This window comes from Ochotona curzoniae, unplaced genomic scaffold, assembly GCF_017591425.1.
Source record: "Ochotona curzoniae isolate NIBS_2020 unplaced genomic scaffold, NIBS_Ocur_1.0 scaffold_4701, whole genome shotgun sequence".
In the NCBI taxonomy this organism is placed as follows: Eukaryota; Metazoa; Chordata; class Mammalia; order Lagomorpha; family Ochotonidae; genus Ochotona; species Ochotona curzoniae.
In genome coordinates this window covers 54,634,990-54,655,959 of record NW_024467122.1, presented here as the reverse complement: position 1 = coordinate 54,655,959, position 20,970 = coordinate 54,634,990, and the positions used below count along the sequence as shown (strand labels likewise).

The 20,970-nt window shown below is 42.2% G+C and overlaps 1 non-coding gene across 1 annotated transcript; it reads right to left on the bottom strand.

Annotated features, from left to right (window-relative positions):
- Positions 1 to 2,760: 2,760 nt before the first annotated feature.
- Positions 2,761 to 2,863, bottom strand: LOC121149568. Its single transcript, XR_005882719.1, has one exon. It is a non-coding gene; the product is annotated as a U6 spliceosomal RNA (small nuclear RNA).
- Positions 2,864 to 20,970: the final 18,107 nt, after the last annotated feature.

The following is a 20,970-nucleotide window of genomic DNA, read 5'->3' as shown; positions in this document are numbered from 1 at the left end:
TCCATATGTGTTCATGCATGTATCTGCAGACCGTGATGTGATGGCAGGAGGTTCTGACCATCTTAGAAGGAGGTATGCTGCCTGAGTTGGTCCAGGATGGCTTTAGTTGTTACAACTGTGCTCTCGTCCACCCAACAGAGGAAATTGGTCTTGGTTTTGTTGGTTAGAACAGGGTTGTGGGAGAAAAACGAAATGGCAAGGCCCCTTGAGGCTTAGGCTCAGAGATGCCACACCCTCACCTCCTCCACTTTTTATTATCCAAGTCACAAGACCATCCAAGTTTCAAGGCTGGGAGAGCTAGACTTTGCCCCTCAATAGGAGGAACTGCAAAGCCACATCACAAAGCCTGTTAGTGGAAAGAATGAAGAATAACTAGGAACACTTTTCTGATTGTTTAAAATAGCTTTCAGTTGTGGCCGATCTTTATTTTTGAAAGATATTAAAAGCAGCAGTAATTATTTGATTTTCCTCTAAGACTTTGTTTCCTTTCAGACTAAGTCAAAGACTGGGTCTCATTGATTGTGTTGGCCTCATGTTGCTTAATGCAGTCAAGCATTAGGCATATTTTGGAACAAAATAGTCTAAAAATAAGGCAATATAGAAAACATAAGCACACAGAGCTTAAAATCTGAAATAACTTCAGGCATTTATCTATTACATCATCCAATCTTAGAGGAAGAAAGTTACTAGAGAAAGAAAGCCAACAAGAAAAGAAAAATGCTGCTTAAAACGTAACAACTGTCTCCCAAATCAATGCCCACTGCTGGGCATATACATCTAGTGCTCTGACACTCCCGTTTGGCTTTGCAGTTTTTGACAGAGGACAGCTAATTCTCTACCTTCAATGTACGGTCTGCTGTCTGCTTTCTTCTTCTGAGCCTGAGTCAACTACACACTTATTGCGAAGACGATGACATCTGCTTGGTGTTGTTTCTGAGTACCAGAATGGTGCCTCTTGCATACAAGATGTTAATGATCTGCTTGCTGAACATATAGATATGATAGCTGATTCCTTCCGTTTCAGTGTCTTGCAATGTTATCTAATCAAGGGTTTTCTGGGACTGTATGATCTTACAGGGAATTGACTCTCCTGCTTTTCCTTGCCAAATATATTTTTTACATTAATTGATGCATAGTAATTGTACATATTTATGACATACAGTGTAACATTGTTTTTTCTTTTTTAAAGTATTTCTTTTGTTGGTGGAAAGGCAGTTTTACAAAGAGAAGGAGAGACAGACAGAAAGATCTCCTGTCCACTGGCTCACTCCCCAAGCAGCTGCAAGGACTGGAGCTGAGCCAATCAGAACAAAGCCAGGAGATTCTTCCAGGTCCCCTACATGAATGCAGGGTCCCTAGGCTTTGGGCCATCCTGGACTGATTTCCCAGGCCATAAGCAGGAGGCTGGATGGAACTGGGGCAGCCAGGACAGGAACTAGTACCTATACGGGATCCTAGCGCTTGCAAGGTGAAGATTTAGAAACCAAGCTATTGCGCCAGGCCCACAGTGTAACGTTTTCAACACAAGTACATGATGTGCCACAATCAGATCAGAATAATTGGCCTATTATTTTAAGTTTTTGTCATTTCTTGATGCTGGAGACATTTGAAATCTCTTCATTAGACATTTGGAAATCGTTGTTGACAACTATAGATATCCTGCTGTACATCGGATATAATACATCCTCCTCTGTGACCACACTTCTGTACCTAGTATACCCAGCACCTACCCTCTCTCCATCCTTGCCTCTGGTTACAACTATTCTGTTCTCTTCTGTGAGATTAACTTTTTTGATCCCATAAATTAATGATAAAATACAGCAATTGCCTTTCTGTGCCTGACATGTTTCGTTTAACTCTACCCTTCAGTTCCAACCTTGTTGCTACAGATGACAGGATTTCATTCTTCCTTATGGCTGAACAATATTTCACCATGTTAATATACTACTGTCCTTTCTGTATCCCCTCTCAAGGCCACTTAGGCTGATTCTGTGCATCAACTACTGTGTCTAGTGCTGCAGTGAAAGTGGGAGTGCAGGTGTCTCTGACAGAGAGATTTCATTTCCTTTGGACATATAAGGTCACTAAAAATTTTGTCAAAAGTATGTTACAAAAAAAAAAAAAAAACCAAAAACCTAAGCATGGATTTCAATTTTTTTGGTCTTGAAAGCCTTTATCTGTTAATTTATTTTTCCTTGAACTTTCTGAGATACACTCAAACACCCAATAGTGGGATTTTTGAAATCTTCGACAGTTCTACCTTTAGTTTTAGAGAACCTCCATACTGTATTTCCTAATGACTCTACTGATACACATTCCTCTCCTCAGTGGGTGAGGACTCTCTCTTTTTGATATCCTTACCAGCCTTTGCCATTTTGGGTCTTTGATAATAATTACCCATTCTACCTAGGACGAGATCATATCTGCTCTGTGATTTGATTTGTGTTTCCCTGATAATTAGTGACAATGAGCATTTTGTCATATACTTAGTGACCCTTTGTCAATATATTCTTTTGACAGATGTCTGTTGAGGTCATTTGCCCATTCTAAAAATCAGACTATTTCAGGAGACAGGACTTGTAGTTTTTTTTTTTTCTATTGAGTTGTTTGAATTCTTTATATATTTTGAATGTTATTTTAGGAGGAATGGTGTTCAAACATTTTTTCCAGCGTATAGGTTGTTGTTTCATTCTTTTGACTATTTCCTTTGCTGGACATTAGCTTTCCTTTTCTGTTCGATGCAATCCCTTCTGTCGATTTTTGGGAGCATAGCAGTTCACAAATTTGTGTATCGTTCTTGCACTGGGGCCATGCCAATCTTCTTTGTATGGTTCCAAGTTCAGTGTGCGTGCCGCTGAAGCAAGCATCTAATGCCTTTTCTTGTCTTCCTCTGTCCCATGGCCCTCATGGGAGTCAGATCACCTCGAACTTTCAGAGCTCACTAAATCCTCATCCATCTGGAATGTTCTATCCAGCCTTTTGCCAACGACTGCATTTTAGGACAGTGAAGCCAGTCCATTGTGCAGGGTGAATTCTGCTCTGAAAGAGAAAACAGAGATTGAGTTCTGTATTGATCCATTCATGTTGAGAACTCCTCGCTCTACAGAATGGAATTCAATTAATATTTCAGGATCTTAATGAAGCTTGTTCTTACCATGACTTTTCCTGTCACTATTTATTTGACTTCTGGGTGCCAAAGAAGGTTTTTTTTTTTTTTTTACTAATCAGTATATGCCTTTATGGCTCTCCTGATTAATTTAATTCCCCAGTCAAATCACCATGAATCCGTTTTTTTCTCTCACCAACCAAGTAATATTTAATTCATTTTCTGTATCTTATGGTTAGCTTGAGTGTAAATATAGATCTTAACCTCAGTTTATTAAACAAAAAGTCTTTCAGACTCACCTAACATAATTTTCTTTTAATCTACTCTTATCATGACAAGACTAAAGCTTTGTGATTTTTAGGACAGCTCATGTGCTACCCTTTACAAAGCCATTTACCTTCAACTTTCAGCATTTCTTCATTGAGAGACACAATTAAATTGACCACCCTGCCAGATCCTTACCCTTCAGCATGATCTATTCTCTGTAACTGTCAAGATTCTGTCTTTCCTGAATTTGTCTTCCCTGAGGTTTAGTTTTTCCTATCATAAGGAAAAAAGATATCCTCCTAAGTTTATCATTTTTTAAAAAGGGGTGGAGGGGGGAATCCCAGCTTCCAAAACAATTTATTTCCTTTTCTACTGCCAGAGTCTATTTGAAAGTCCACCTAGTACTCTATCAAGACTGGCTAAAAACGATTATCAGGCATGCTAATGTGTAACTTATGTCAGCAGAAGAGGTTATGTTCCTCAAAATCCTTTTGGATAAAAGAGATCAAAGGCCAACTGCACATGTGGAAAAAGGAGACACACAGTGATCCACATAAATCAGGACAATTGGCTGCAGTGAGCCATTCATCATCAGTTCAATATCTCACCCCCCAAATAAATGTGTGCAATAGCCAGCTCTGTAAGAATGAACAAGAAGTACCTTCATTCCCCATCATTTCCTGGACACTGGCTGTTAGCGATTTTAGCTCTGGCCAAATCTCTCATAGAGTTCAGGGTTTTTATAGTGATTCATAGCTGCTCATTTAACTTGAAAATTTCCCTTATTTCCAGTTGAAGCTTAACTGTGGTTTGGAAACCCATGGAAGTGTACATAGGGTATCGTCAGCTACAACTCTCTTTCTCTTCCTCCTCCTAGTCTTTGCTAGAACTGAGTCAAAGAATTAGAGTATGAAAGGAGAACGGGTACAGCTGGTGCTAGGGATGTCTGAGCTTTGTGTTATCTGGATGCGCCTGATGTGTATAGACCCATTCTTTTGACTGTGAGACGTGTCTATGATCCCTCAGCCCTTTCTCATCAGGCCTCTGGTTAGAAGTCCTTTAAGCAGGAAGTGCCATATCTTATGCTGGTGGCACCTCATCAGGCCTAGACTTTGAGAAGTTCATTTCCTATCAAGCAGAACATGCACTCCTTGGTACAGAGAAAGGGGTCTGAGCTGTGGACCCACTCTGCCTGCCTTCCTTCAATGGTACAAGATGTTGGTGGAGCCAGATGCATATGGCAAATAATAGTCCACAAGCCTCCTGATTTTTAGACTATGTTCCTTGGTATGCAGGTCTCCAGTCTCATACCCCAAAGTCCCTGAGTCTGCTTTAGGATTTAAGCAGGCCTTTCCTGGTGCCCATCTGTTTGACAGCAGACTGTGTTTTTTGCCTCCGTATTCTTGGTCCAAGGAATAATTGCTTGTGGGACTGGACCAAAGCTTAAACATGCATTGGGGGGGGGGGGGATCACATACATGGTGAGAAATAGAATCAGCAAAGTGGAAGAAAAAGGAGGATGAGGAGGATGGAACACCTGCTGTGAACCAGAGACCACAACTGGAAAACAGCCCCCAGGCATACTGAATTCTAATATGGGATAATGACAAATCCATCATCCCAAACATTCCTCATGTTCCTCTTAGCCCTGCCTCTGTGACTCCAACCCTAGAAATCTTTAATCTTGTGCTATCTTAGTTCGCATTTATAAAACTGCAAGTCTAAAACTTCCCTGAAATGGAATCAGTCTGATTTTTTTCTTATTTGCTAGACTTCTTTCATTAAAAATATTGATTTTGAGATTCACCTGGGTTATTGTGTTTTATTTTGCCGAGGAGTATGCCACAGCATGCATGAACCATAATTTCTTTGATCTAGTTACAAATTAATGAATATTGAGGCTGCTTCCAATTTAGACCTATTATCTAGAAAAATACAAAGTGGGATGGCACTTCATGCAGTCATTAATATGTTGCTTGGGATACCTGAATGCCACATCAAACTTGAGTCTAGGCTTGGCTTTGCTTCAATCTCCAGATTCGGGATACTGTGTATCCTTGAAGGGATCAGGTCTTGTTTCAAACATTTAGATTCTTGTTACCCAGAAGAGAGGTCAAGATTGAGTTCTCATAGCTTTGGCTCTGTTCAGACTCAGCAGATAGTGTTTGGAAGATCTTTTTCTCTTTCAAATAATTAAAAATAAACAAAATAAAGTTGCTATGAGCTTTCATGCACAAGTTTTTGTGGGAACACATACCTTTGCTTCCTCGGAAGACTAATGCAGAAATGAAAAGGAAAGATTGTCTGGTACTGGTTGGGTTAGACTGACCCGCCTCCCCTAAGGTGGGGCCAGGTCCTGGGAACTGGGCCCCTTGAAAGGTGGAACCAATTTCTAAGAAGTTAAACTGTAACTATTACTATGGAATTGCTCAGCTTGCTGCTAACCTGCTTATTGTAGCTTCTGTACCCTTGCTTGCTTACTTGCCAGCATAAAGGCCACCAGGATGTGTGGTTTTTTTTGTTTTTGTTTTTGTTTTTTTTCTTTAAAAGATTACTGCCCTGACAGCTTGGGGCTGTCTCCTTCAGGCCCATTCTGCGTGAGGGCAGTTGCCAGCTGGCTAATAAAGACTCTCCAAACTCTAAATTGGCTTCATTGTTCACATAACGTTGATATGGTGACTAGCTCAAGAAATTGCCAGACTGTTTTTGAGTATGGCTGTACCATTTTACTTCTCATTGCATTGAGGGATTACAGTGGCTACACTCCCTCCCCAGCATTCCAAGTTGTTCTAGTGAGTATGTAATGATTGCACACTGTATTTTAACCTTCTTGCCTCATAACTTGAAAATGAACCATAAGCTGACATTTGGTGAAATCATTTTCAAAAATCTCCTGATCCAAGGGTCTCAGTAAAATGGAGGGAGGAGTATAATTCAAGAATCTGTTTTATTAGAATGAATCCTTGAGTTCCCTATTGTAGCACAAAGTAACTGGGGGTCACCCTTCACATCTTGTTGATGCTGCTTAGGATGTACAATGCAACCTACATGAGGTGGCATCATACGTCTTCATTCTCTACAACTTTCATTGACCAACTATCACCATCACTTCTACCCATTTTCTCAGCTTCTCCACAAGGAAGAGATTTTATTCCCTTAGTTCCAGTTTGTGAAAGTTCAGTGTGGGACTGTGATGGCCCTTGTTCAAGTCACATTTCCATGTTTCTGGTATTTTATTTTGGTTTTTCCCTCCAAATAGGGGATGGCCCCAGGGTATGCTATGGAGGAACAGAACAGTGAGACGAGGGAAAATGATCAGTGGAGTGTGGGCATGCGCTGTTGGCTGAAAGACTGAGAGAGCACAGTTCAGAATTACTTTCAGTGGGATGCACATGGGAGGCAGCAGGTGAAGCCACCATCTGGGATGCCTGCATCCCACATCAGACCTCATCTACGCTGTATTTCTGGTCTAGCTTACTGTCAGTATAGCTAAGAGAGACAGAAGACAATGATCTAAATTGTTCTTCATATGGATGTGCCAGATAGAGTTCTTGGCTCCTGGGGTCAGCCTGACATAGCTCCAGCTGTTTTTGAGCATTTAAGGAGTAAACTGGCACATGGTGTAGAAAATATATATATATTTTCCCTCCTTCTTCCTCCACTTCTTTCTCAGATAATTATGTGATGCCTGGTGAGAGAAGTGAGCACTGGGGCATTGAACCACTATCCTCTATTCTTGCTGGTTTCAGGCCACTTCATAGACACTAATGCTCCGATATTCCAAAACTTTGGTGTCCTGCCCACAGCTGCACTCTCGCATAGCTAGAGGGTGGCCAGGGTCAATCAGTTTAAAGACATGTTTGCAAGAGCCTTTGAGGGTAGATTGCTTCAAGTGTTGCTATGTGTGTGTGTTTAGATAATGTGATTTTCGACCTAGTCTAAAACCATCTGATTGCAGTAAACAAAGAGGGAAAGAGGCCAGGGAAATGCATTTCATAGAAGAAAGAGTAGGGTTGGTTTCTGGGTACATTCATTAGTGGTTGCCTGGAATTCCAACAGAAAGGACTCAGAAGAGTAAATTGTTGTCTAAAAGCTTTGCACTGGTTGGTTTCAACATGTTGCAAAAGGAAATCAGTGATTTTTTTCCTTTATAATTGTTTATTGCTGATGCTTTCTCTGGACAATGCAAACCTCTCAGTTTCTTTCCACCTTTATCCTTTGAGGGGAAGCATTGCTTTTCAACAATAAATATTTCTTGAACAACTGCTATGTGATTGTCTGTTGTATGAGGTACTGAGGATCCAAATACTCACACCTTCAGGAGACATCAAGTACATTTTGCATATATGCTTGCCAGCTGGACAGAAGCCAGAGATTCCATACTAAGGATGTCAAACCGTTCTCTTACTCTTTCTACTGTCTGATTCCACAACGGTATCTGGAACCCTGGATGTTCCCCTATTTATAGAGTATGCACTTGGCCAGCTTTTTAAATTGTATTTAGGAAACAGTTTGCAGGAAAACGCTTTAATTTTTCCCACGTAGCTTTTGAACTCTGCACTATGGCCTTCCCAAACTTGGCTCTGCCTCGTGCCCCAGGATGTGTGATCTCTCCATGGCCAACCATGTGTTCTTGCTTTTCCTAGTTATGCTTTTACACCGTCCTAGAAAGAGTACCTTTCTCCCACCTGCTTGCCTCTAACACCAATAAACAATCTCTGTAAGGCTCTGTTGATTTTGTACTTCTTATCAGCTTGACATGTTTTTAATTTTGGGCTTTAGAATTTGCGTATTTTTGCTTTAGCTTTGCATCCTGGCTGTCTAGCATTGCTTTCTCAGACCCCCATCCTCCTTTGTTTTTCTCTGCTGAGATGCACCAGCTCCAGGCTTTGCTCACTGCCCCCCACACCTTCCTCACTGCTCCTGCTGTCCCTTGCTGATGCGCAGGGCTTCCCCACATGGGCTTCTCCTCCTGAGCACTAGCTCAGTTACCCTCAATGCCCTTCTCTCTTGTCCTTCTCTGTCCAGGCTCCCTGGCTTGTCTTCTCCTGTCTCATTGTGCAACCTGGAATTTACAAACAGTGGAGAGACTCTTTACCCACAGTGGTCCATCATCAGTCCTCATCAGGCACTTACAGCAGTGAAAATCTGGGAGTACACAAAGGGTCTTTTTTTTTTTGGACAATGAGAAATGCCATTGACAGTGTTCCCTATCTATTCCTTCTATCTATTCTTCTATCTATTCCACTTCCTACATTTTCTGTTAGCTGCTGAGAGCCCACTGCATCAAGCTGAGACACTTGTTTAATATTGCACTTTAACAATGCCAAATGTACAGACATGTTACAAGAAGAGTTCAAAGACCTTACATTTACTGTCCTTCCTGAGTCATGCCTGACCTCCATGGCTTTGACATTTTCAAAGATTATAGATGAGTCATTTGGATGAGGATTTCTCAAGTTGGGGTTTTCCAATGTTTCCTCCTGATTAGGCCCTAATTCCGTACTTTGCTGAGGGAATTTCACAGGTGCTGTCTTCTTTCCAGTTTATCCTATTCAGAGGACACATGTCTTTTTGCTTTGTATCAACTTTGATTATTCTATGGAAATTGGTGTCTGCCAAGATTTCTTCACCAGAAAATGGTGTTGCTTTTTCTATGTGATTAATGAATATATTTGTGTAGTTATTGAAATGTAGTGAGTTAAGCCACCATTTGGGGACATTTACAGAGTACCAGTTCAAGTCCTGGCTGCTCTGCTTCTAATCCAGCTTCCTGCCAATATGTCCCAGGAAACAGTGTAAGATGGTCCAAATAGTTGAAACACTCAAATAGTTTCAGGTTCCTGGCTTGGATCTGACCTATTCTTGGCTGTTGTGTGCATTTAGAGGTTAAAACAATGAATAGAACTCTCTCTTCAGATGGAAAAAAAAATGAATAAAATGTATGGACTTTGTTATGGAAGCATTGAAATGATGTAAAATCCTTCTCCTCATGCAGCATTTATGTTCAGGTTTTAGCATCTATCAATATGTGTTTTTTCCTGAATCAATTCTTACTATTACAGTTGACAAATGGCACTTTTCTGGTGCTTCTATTCCTTATACACTTACTTGAGCTTTCTCTTTGCATTCAATAATGTCTTTAATCCTTTATTAATACCAGTGCAGACTATTATTTTCCGACTTTATTCAATGGATTGAAATCTGTTCTGAATTTATCACTTTGATATTCACGTTGTCCACATTTGGCCAATGGAAGATTCCCACATCAGTGAATCCTACTGTGGTGCATAGGGTTACACTGTCACTTGGGATGCTGGTATAACACATCAGAGCTACCAATTCACATTTTGTCTACTCCATTTTTAATCCAGCTTCTCCAAATGTACCTAGGAAACAGCAGATGACAGTTCAAGAACTTGAATCCCTGCCTTACACATAGGAGAACAGGATGGAATTCCTGGCTTCTGGCTTCAGCCTGGCTTGGCCACAATTGTTGCATCTATTTGGAGAGTGAACTGCTAGATGAAAGATGTCTCTCTCATTCTCCACCTCCACACATGTCTTTCAAATAAATAAATACACAAATCCTTTTAAAAATAAAAATGAAATCAGAGACAGATGTTTGGTACGGTATTTAAGACACCACTTGGGAGGCCTGCATGCCGTATCACAGAGCCTTGATTTGAATCCTGACTCCATTTCTATTCCACCTGGGGAGCCGCAGGATCTTGTACCACACACGTACAAGATCTAGACTGGATCCCAGGTTCCTGACTTTGGGTTAGCCCAGCCCTGGCTGTGGCAGGCATGTGGGGAGGCTAGCTAGTTCTCTTTTTCTCTCTCTACCTATCTCTTACTCACTGCCTTTCAAACAAAGTTAATATAAATAAATTCATTTTTGCTGAAGAAGTGTAGATGCTTAGTGAACTGTCATTTCACTGGAATCAAAGGAAGCGTCAAGGACATGAAGCAACCAGAGCTTTCACAGTTTACTGAAGAAAATGAGATGTTGGAAGTGGCATGAAAAACTGTTTGGCAGTTTCCTATAATGTTAAACATGCACCCACTCTTTGATCTTGTGATTCTACCAGGAAGGATAAAGACATACCCGTAAAGGCTAGCACAGAATCTTCATAGCAGGTTGGTCACAGTAGCCCCACACTGGAAAATACCCAAAAGCAGATCAACTGGAGAAGGAATGCACAAATCATGGTACATGTATAAAATGGAATACAACTCAGTAATAAAAAATTAACAAATTATTCCTGCATGTACCAACAAACTTGCTACCCCAAATAATCAAATAACAAGGATTGCAAACAGTATACTTCTGTCCATATACAATTCTAAAGTACCTACATTTAAGCTTTGAAATAAAAACAGTGGTTAGTTTGCAGAGGATGTTTGGTAGTTGTGAGAAAGTGGGAAGGGCTGTGTGGCCACTTTCTGGAGTGAGGGATGTGTTTTATGTCTTGACCAGGGTAATAGTTAGGAATAGTAAGCACGTTTTAGGACTCATTCTCTGTATGTAAATTCTCTCAACAATTAGAAAGAAAAGAGAATAGAAATCATCACACCATATGAGGTATCAACCTAACAAACAAAATAAAAAGTAATTAATGCTACCACGAATCTGGACAATGATGATGATGGTTGAGTGATGGAAAAGATAAAGGGTCAGATAATGTCACAAAGAGTGTCAGAAGACAGGAAGACCAGGTGAAAGCAATTTAGCCTTCTATCACTACACATTTAGCATGGTATTACATTAAAGCTCTTCACTAATCATTTCGTTTCAGCTTAGTGGTTCCCCAGGAGTAGTCACTTTACTCATGGCTTTTAAAAACATGTAGGTTGGCCTGTTTACTCATATTGGTGGAATTAATAAATTCAATAAATCATCACAGCCTCCCACACTCCTTGGCTGGCATTAAACTGCTGACTGACAGTGTAACCGCCAGGCTCAGCAGGACCTGTAACACCAGACTTACTAATCGTTACACAGCCAAGGAGATCTAAAGAGATTAAAGGAAAGGAGTTAGGAAACTGAGGAACTCAGCCTAGGCATTTTGGAGAATGGTGGAGACAGCCAAATCAGCACTTCCTAAAACTAGGTGCAGTGAGCCTGCCCAGCAGGAGCGGTGCTACCATGCACACAGAGCAGGAGGAAGCCTGTGTTTCCCAGCGATCCCAGAGGCGACAATGGCCACGCACTACGATTCTGCCTAGTCCTAGACTTCCAGGTAAGCTTTGGTTTCACTGTTAAAACCAGACATTTTAAGCCTACGGCCATGATCCCTTGGCGTCCTCTGCATTTCTGAGAATCCCTGGGCGACCCTACTGTCCTGGAGCCATCTGTCGGTCTTTGGATCACGTCCTTGCTCCCTCTGGCCACCGATGCGAGCACAGGCCACTCTGTGCGTCCCTGAAACCAGGTGTAGTCTGAACTTCCTAGCTCATCAAACTCTGTTGGAGGAGTCCAACAACATGGAGACAGATTGTAGTACACACAGGATATGGTCTGCTATCTATTTCTGTCTTAGTTCTTCGGAGCTATCATCACCTTATCCAAAATCCCATAAGCTTGCTTGTTTTATAAATGACAATCATTTATTTCTGGTAGTTCTCCAAGCTGAGGGGTTGAAAATCAAGGCAGATATAATATCTGATGATGGCCTCCTTACTTAACTTTCAGGACAAGAAGGGCAAGGGAGCTCTCTGGGTCTCCTATTTAAGGCCACTAATGCTGCTCTTGAAAGTTCCTCTAATCCAGACGCTTCTTAAGAGGCCCTGACTTCCCATATCATCACCTTGATGTTAGGATGGCAATAGGAGTTTGGGGAAGGCACAGATATTCAGACCAGAGTAGCTACAGAACACATAGCATTGGCAGCATTGCATCATTAAATCCTTTGTTGGAAATCCATTAGACCTTGACTTCTCCTCACTGCTGGAGCCTATACCTCACCTTATTCACTTCTCGTTCTACTCTCTCTCCCCACATTGCATGAGAGTAGGTTCTTGGCGTCATGATTGCCTTATTGTGAGCAGTAACTTGAGTCCTTGTACTTGACAACCTCATTCAAGGCCAAGTCCTTGCTGCCCAATCCAAGAATCTTAATTTAGATACAGGATGGTGACGCTCCTGGCTTGCGGTCTCTGCACATATAGACACTTCTATCCAGGATGGCCAAAATCTACAGGCAGCCTCATAAAATAGTATTTATCTTAGTCCATAAATTGTGAATCAATTGATCTGAAACTGCTTAGTCCATAAATTGTGAATCAATTGATCTGATACTGGTGACATTTAGGTTAGGCTTAACATTTTTGAATACAGTTTAGCCCAGGGTTCGATGAGCAAGGTGTAGAGTACAACGAATCCATTCTGCATCCTTTTCTTCTGGCATAGCTTTCTTATGTTTTTAAGTCTTGTTTTAATTTCTGTATTTAATAGTCACCAAGATTAGATAAACCAGTGTCTGCTTCTGTCCTTTGGGCTTCTTTGTTCAATATAGTAATGTTCATGTATTCAATCCCAATTGAGAGTCAGCAGTCCTGGCCACAGACTGGCAATACACTCAGCAGCTAGCACATGATAAGGCCACACATTGCTGTAAAAAGCCTTTCAAATTCTGTCTGACGTTATGAGAAGAGGGTGGTGAGGTGTCAACCTGCTCTACGGTGTTGAATCAGTCTCGTCTGATATTTCCTGGTCACTGTCTTCCTAACATTGTATTCCCGAAGCAGTTTTGAATAGACCTTTCCAAGTTTGTTCATATCAATTAAAAAGGCTCAAGGGCATTTGTTCATGACTCAAGCCTCCATTGCACTTAGTTGTATAATGGGTCAGACTTCTTCCATAAGACTTCTCACCCATGGGGCACATACACAGCTGCCTGACCTGGTGGCCTGCAGACTTGCAGGGAAAGGCCAGCTACAAACAAGCCTAGATTGGCATTTAAAAAAGAATTTCACTGAAAAAGTAAAATAAAATTATTTGCTCACACTGCCTTCACGTAGTCTCCCATCCCTTGTTCCTACTTTCCTGGTGCCATAGTGCAATATTTGCAAACAAGCTAAGCAGAAATGTGGGGATCCGTGAAGCTCTGAGTTGGCTGGTCAACTGACTGTATTTCTTTTACTGCAAGGAATTAAGAAACTATAGTTGAAAATGAAAATGTTCACTAGCATTTTCTACCCCAATGCACCAGAAAAGACAGCAATGGCTTCTTTTTTCATTGTATTCTTTAAAAAAAAAATAGCACCAAGAAGTGCCGGCAGACAGCTCAGCTTGGGGCTGCTTCAAAAGCCCACCAGCAGATTCCTACCAAGAAAAGCAGCCCCCACACTGAGGGCATCCACCACCAGCTCCAAGAGATGACTGAGGCTGACAATGGCAAGAGCAGGAGAGATGCTTTTAGAAAAATAACATAATTTGGCTCCTGCAGGAAAAGAAGGGCAAAATGCGGCTTGTGGCCTCTTTCCTCTCCCTGGCTGGCTTCCCCAGGTGGAAGTATTAATAGGCTTAGTGCTACTAGGGTGAAATCAAAATGAGAGAAAGTCAGAGAAGCCACGTGAACAATCTCACCAGAGACCCTAAAGTCTGCGGGTTTCCAGCAGGCCCATTTATCTCGAGGGGAGAGGCTGAGGGAGGGGCAGAGCTCCTCTCGCACCTGCATGCAGTTTCAAATGGAACAAGAACACGAGGTACACAATGAATATCAAAGCTGTGATCCAAAATGACAGACACTGCTCCAATTTTTCCTGAGTCAACATTTATTGAATTCTTATTTTTTAAAATTTGTTTGTTTTTATTAAGCAAATTTGCAAAGAGAAGAAGAAACACAGAGAAACAAATCTTCCATCTACTGGTTCACTCCTCACTCTGGCATCAGCTGGAGCTGAGCCGACCTGAAGTTGGGACCCAGAGCTTTCTCTGGATCTCCTACATGGGTGCAGGGTCCCAAGGCTTTGGGTTATCCTCCACTACTTTCCCGGGCCACAAACAGAGAACTGAATCAAAAGTGGGGCAGCTAGTACACAAACCGGCACCCATATGGGACACCAGCACTGCAGGGCAGAGCATTAGCAAGTTGAGCCATTGTGCAGGCCCCACATTTACTGAATTCTTATTGTGTGCCCAGCACTGTTCTGGGTCTAGAACTTAATAAAACTTAAAATTGAAGCTTGCCTTTGTCAAAGAGAACATCTACTTGCTGGCCTGAAGATGGCTCTGAGTGATTCAAATAAATCCGTGCTCGTCATGGTTCCCATGTCCTGTTGTGGGTTATTTATTTACTTTTTGTCTAGGCAATAGAATCCCTCCCTCCCTCAATTTGGAAGTGTGTATTGTGGTCTTTTTTTGATTTCCTGCATCTGAATTGTTTGTACTACACTGACACGACTTACATGAAACATGAACCGACTTTTTTTTCCCACATTCAACCTTGGTTTCTCTGTATGAGCTGCTATGGAATCATCTGGCGCTGAGTCACTCCAAGACTCTTGGCAGATGCTTGTTGCACTTGAAGCTGCTATATGCTTGTTTGAAGTCCTTATGCTGAATTCCCGCCTGTCTGTCAGTCAAGTGTATCTGTTTATTATTTCTATGTGCTGCATCCATAAGTATATCTTACTAAAACATGTTTCTGGAAGAACGATACTATAGTAATAATCTAGGGTAACTCAGTGGCGGGGGGGGGGACTTGTGAAGGGGACATTCCAGGGTCTATGGAAATATATTATAAAATTATAATAACAAAAAATAAGGTATATATAATATATATATGTATGCATATATACCCGTGAAGAGCCACCACACAAATACTGTTTATTTTCAGTTAATGGGCATTGTCCAGTATTTAATAAAATGAAAGACTTCAGAAATGTGCATTTTGGATTCAGGACAGATTGCTGTCAGAAAGATCTGCTGGGATTCTTCTCTTTGAAAGAGAAGCTGGCTATATGATACTATAAGCAGCTGTAGGCGTTGACACCATCTACAGTGTCTTTTTAAAGCCTAGCTGTAGTGTGTGTGTGTGTGTGTGTTGGGTTTGAACAGTTGGAATGAAAATGAGGTAGGCATTTTTGCCGAAATTAAGCAATTACTATATGCCACTGTAGTGTCATGAAATAAGTGACCTCTTAACAACATCAAAGCACGTTGCTTGGAAATTAAAAAACCACCACTTTGCCTGAGCAAGCAGATGTGTTTGTTTAGGTAAAGCATCCAAGAGTTACTAGGCCCCTCCTGCTAACCCACATGGAAAAAGATGAGCCCCTCCGCAGCCAACCTGGGGAGGGTCCTGGAGCCTCTGTCGCCTGCCTTCGGCCTGTGGGTTCTGACAACAAAGTGTGTCACTTCTGGGGAAGACTATGACTTGTTTACCTTTCAGTGAATTAGAAACTGAAGATATTTCATAATAGAATCTGGGAAAATGTATCAGATATTTGACTGCACTCTGTTTTTCCAGAGTCAACAAGATATAATGCTGAGAAAGGCTGATAAATCAAACAGGGCGGGAAAGCCAAAGGACCAGTTCACAAGAACCAGAACTGTGAGAGGACACGCTGGGCCAGCTGCTAGAAAAACGAATTCCCTAACCAGGGAAAGGAGGCTCACTGAGAAGCTAATAGGAGCTGTGGTTCTCATGTTTACTCATTTTTTCCCTCCTGTTCCTCCCTCTCATCTCTTTTTTTCTGTGGCAATTTTTGCCAGTCTAACAATCTCTAAACCAGAATAGGAAAATATATATATTCTAAACTGCTTAGAAATGAAGACTCACACTAGAATGTTTGTTATGGTGGGTATTATGCCACTTGAGATGCCCACATTCCGAATCAGAGCACATGGACTTGAGCTCCGGTTCTGCTCCTGGTTCAGACTTCCTGCTGAGGTCCATGCTTGGAGGAAGTAGGGGCACCCCAAGTCCCTGGACCCCAGTCCCTAGTGCGGGAGACCCAGGCTGAGATCCTGGCTTACAACTTCAGTTTATTGAGTTTTTGAGAAATAAATCAGTGGATGGCAGACCTGTATCTGTTTCTGTATCTTTAAAACTTAAATAAATATTTTAAGAAATAAATAAAATTTAAAATAAAAAATAAATAAAATTTTAAAATATTTAGTAGTTTTCATTTTATTTGAAAGACAGACACAGGTATGAAGAAAGAGTTCCACCATTTGGTGGTTCACTGCCTAAATGCTCTCAACAGCTGATGTTGAACATGGCCCAAGTCAGAAGTCAAGAGTCTCCCAAATCGGTGGCTCAGACCTCAGTACTTGAGGTGTCATCTGCTACCTTACTAGAACGCATGCAAACAGGCTGGATCAAAAGTGGGATAACTGAGACTCAAATTAGGTACTCCGGTATAGAAGGTGAGGGCTGCAGGTAGTACCTTAATCACTATGTCAAATGCTGCTCCCTTATAAAGTAAATATTTTTTTTTAAACAAAATTGCATCAGATGGACAGAACTGCTTTGAAGTTTTCAACTTGAGAACTTTTTTTCACATGACATAAGAAAAGTCATTCAAAGCAATATTAAATTGCATTAAAATAACAAATTAGGGCCAGCACAGTAACATAGCAAAGTAATCCTCTGCCTGCAGTCCCAGCATCCCATACGGGACTGCTTTGTGTTCCGGCTGCTCCACTTTTAACCCAGCTCTCTGCTTATGACCTGTAAAGGCAGTAGAGAATAGCTCAAGTCCTTAGAACCCTGTACCCACATGGGAGACCTGAAAGAAGAGGAATGGAAAGTTTTTGGCTCATTTTTCTTTTCCCCCTCCTTTAGATTATTGATGTGTTGTGTAAAAGGACAGACTAAGACATCAGAGTGCAACTAGAGGACGCGTGACGCTGATTCCATTCTGAAGGTCGTTTGCTGTTGTTTGGAATCACTGTTGCTGCAAAATGATGGAACTCCCAGTTGCCTGAGCTGGCTACTCTCGCACAATAGATCACTCCAAAACGTAGGGACTGCAAACAGAGAGTCTGAATGACCTCACAATTTCCGTGGTCAGACTCTCAGAGTGGCTTGACATGGTATCCTGGCTCAGGGTGTCTCTTTTGAGGTTGTAGTCACAGTACTGCCAGGGGCTGAGGGCAAATGAAGGCTTGGCTGGGGCTTAGGAATCTGATTGCAAGTGGTGTGCCATGCAGCTGTTGGCAGGAGACCTTAGTCCTTCCAGCGTGGCTCTCTCCGTAGGCTGCCTGACAGTCCACGGGACCTGGAAGCCACTGTATCCCAGAACAGGTGCTCTAAATAAAAGGGAAAGACAGAACAACAGAGAGCCATTCTGAAGACACCATCTTTAAAGGTGTAGAGTCACATGGTCTTTCTCTTAAAACCACGTTCATCCCAACTCAAGAGGAAAGGGATTAGTCTCCTTTTGTTTTTAACATTCTGTTTATTTGACAGATAGCAAGACAGAAACACAGAGGTTTTCCACCGGTTGATTCACTGCTCAAATGTCTATAGCCAACAGGGCTGGAACAGATTGACACTAGGAGCCAGGAACTCAATCTGGGTCTCAGAAAGACAGCAAGAACTTGAGGACTCAGGGCGCACCTGCTGCCTTCCAAGGTGCATGTTAGCATCGAAGATAGAATTGGAATCTAGACATTAAATTCTGGGGCTTTGAAATGGGATGCAGGCTTCCTAAGTGGTATTCTGCTATACTAAATACCAAGATTTTGTGAATTTCTCTTCAACATCATCGCATCAATTGAATAGAAATAGAAAGGAGAGGGAGAAGGAAGTGATGGGGGGATGGGAAGAAGACTGAAGTGCAAATCTACACAGGTATTCATTTGTTCTAATCCAAATTCCTACCCCAAGTTTCATCCCCATTCCTAATTCATCTGACACTGCTGTTCATGGCTGTCACCGTCACATGCCTACCTGTGATTGTTAATCTGTCAATGGTAAAGCTCAATGCTTTCATCCTATTTGAACTCAACTTGAGTAGGGACTCTTGGATTTCTGAAACTTGGAGTCATAAGAAAGCCAATGTTCTCCGGATTCAGAGGACAAAGCTAGAGCAGTCATGGACAGAGAGGAGACAGTCTCCACAGATGTGATCCTCTTCGCTGATGCCTCATAGATGCCTTGCCTTGGCTTCGCAGATGGTCCCCTTGGTTCCCAACCATGAGCAGGAAACTCAGCTACATGTGGCCAGCATGACTGATTCGGGACTCCTCACTCTGAGCTTCCTAGACCCAGTGCTGCCAGCCTCCGCTCAGCAGCAAGGCATTGCACTCCATCGCTTTTGGCTCATTGTTATCCAGATCAGCCCCATAGACAGCTTTATTTCCCACCAGGAAGTGCGTTCTGATCATCATTCCCCGACTTCCTTTCATGCTTACAATGGGCCAGCAAAGCGGCTTCAGGGACGACCAGTTCCCATGGCGCAGTCAGTCCTAATGGCTTTATCACTGGGCGACCCGCTCCTCCTTCCCGGAGGGAACGGCAGTTAGTGTAGCTGAGCCAGGGAGTCTGGCTGAACCATCCTATTACTGTTGTATATAAAGCACTTACAGAATTCCTAGAGGGGAGACGGGTCTCCGGGGAGAACTTGTCTCATTAAACTGCTGCCTGCTTTCCAAGCAGGCAGAGAGAATCTGAGCAGAGAGGCGAGACCTTTAAGGGGCTTGGCGAGGCTAATGCACTAACCTCTGGGCACGTGGGCAGCATAATGGGGGATAACCTCAGAGGAGAAGATGAGAAATGAGCTTTTCTCCTCTGCCTCATTTAATGGGGCTGAAGAAGAAACAAAGACACTTTTATAGAGTTATAAAAATGCTCCCAGTATCAGAGCTTTTAGGTTCCTGTACCTGAAAACTCTTTATGATCTGTTCTTTCTTTTTAAAGAAAATTTTGTCTCTGCTCTATAATCCTTTGCTTAGCCCTAGATAGATAAAGAAAGTGCCGTTTAAAGATGTGGGATTTTTTTTTTTTCAAAACCTAGAGAAGAAAGACCAGAAATTTCTTTGAAAAGCCTCTGGCCACAGTGTCTTTCAAACTTGATTTATAGGCATCATCCACAAAAACTCTGTGGAAAATGGCAAAGAAAGCACCACGAAAAGCAAGCCAAGTCCCAAGTTGAAGGCATGTTGTGTGCAGAGAACTTGGGGAGTTCATTTGCAAAGGTTCCCAGAGCAGACTGATGGGTTTGGATGTGACGTGCTCTGGATACCAGATCATTAGTGAGTTCATTGTACTGCCAGAGCTCAGTCCTCAGAAATGCGAAGTAAGCCTTCGGCACAGCAGAGCACACATCCGAGTATGATTTCTGCACATACCCCACAGTGGAGTGGGCTGGCTGTAGCCCCCTCCTCATCCAAGTTGCTCAGCGCACAGAAGAGGAGCCCAACTTGCCCCTTCTTGCATGGCTGTTTGGAGCAATCATTTACAAATCTACACCAGGTGACATGATGGGGGTATGAACAAATGTGTACTTGTGTGTGCATGTGTGCCAGTATGTCCTACGCATGTCCTACCACTCTCCCCCAGACCCAGTACCTGAGAAGAGCTGGAAAGCTACAATGATCTGAGGGAGGACAAGCTGCACTTCGCACAAAACACTCTGCTAAGCTTTCTTTCCTGGGATATAATTTCTTCCTTCGGTAGCAGTGCATAAAACTGGTCCCCAGAGCTGAGGGAAAATCCTACATGTCTTCTCCAGGGTCTTGTGTAGAAACATCAGTTTTCCCCACTCCTCACAAACTAAGTGTGGCTAGCTGAATAGCTGACTTATTTCCCTCACCACTTTGTAGGTAGAAATACTCATATCATCTCCTGATGAAGCATCCAGTTACTGTGTAACTCACACTTCCTTTATTTGTCACAATGATGCAAGGGTCCAGCTGATGGCTGCTTCCAAAGTAGGGAAGTCTCATGTTGAAGAAAACCTTACCACGCCAACCCTGAGAGATGTGGAGGCAGAGTGTGAAATAAGCTATTACTATTCTAAGACACCAAGAGAATTACTTCGTTACCAAGCATATCCTCTTCCTCCTGACTGAAGAGGGGAATTCCAAGTGTCAGTGTAAGCACATTTGATGGGAATAACATATATTGTCAAGGACAACTTTTTCCATCAGGATTTGGGGGGAAAATCTCATTTTCAGTTCCAGGGAACTTTACACCACCAAGATCCGAGGGAGCTGTACATTACCTGGGTGCCAGGAACCTACACACTACCTAGGTCTGAGGAACTACACATTACCTGGGTCCCAGGGACCTACATACTACCTGGGTCCCAGGGAACTATACAAAACCTAGATCCCAGGGAACAACACATTACCTAGGTCCCGGGAGATTATACTTTATACATTCGCTAGGTCCCAGGAAATTACACATTATAATTACCTAGGTCCTAGGGAATTCTACATGACCTGGGTTACAGGAAACATGCAAGTTTCTTTAAAAAAAAATTTTGCTTTATATGATTGTGTCATGGGAAGATGGAAAATGAGTCACTTCTTCGGTTTATTGCCAACCCTTATGACTAAACTAATCTCTTTTTTTCTCAAACCTTCAATCATTCTCTATACTGTAGAACATACTTGTTTGCAGACACTCCTGCAT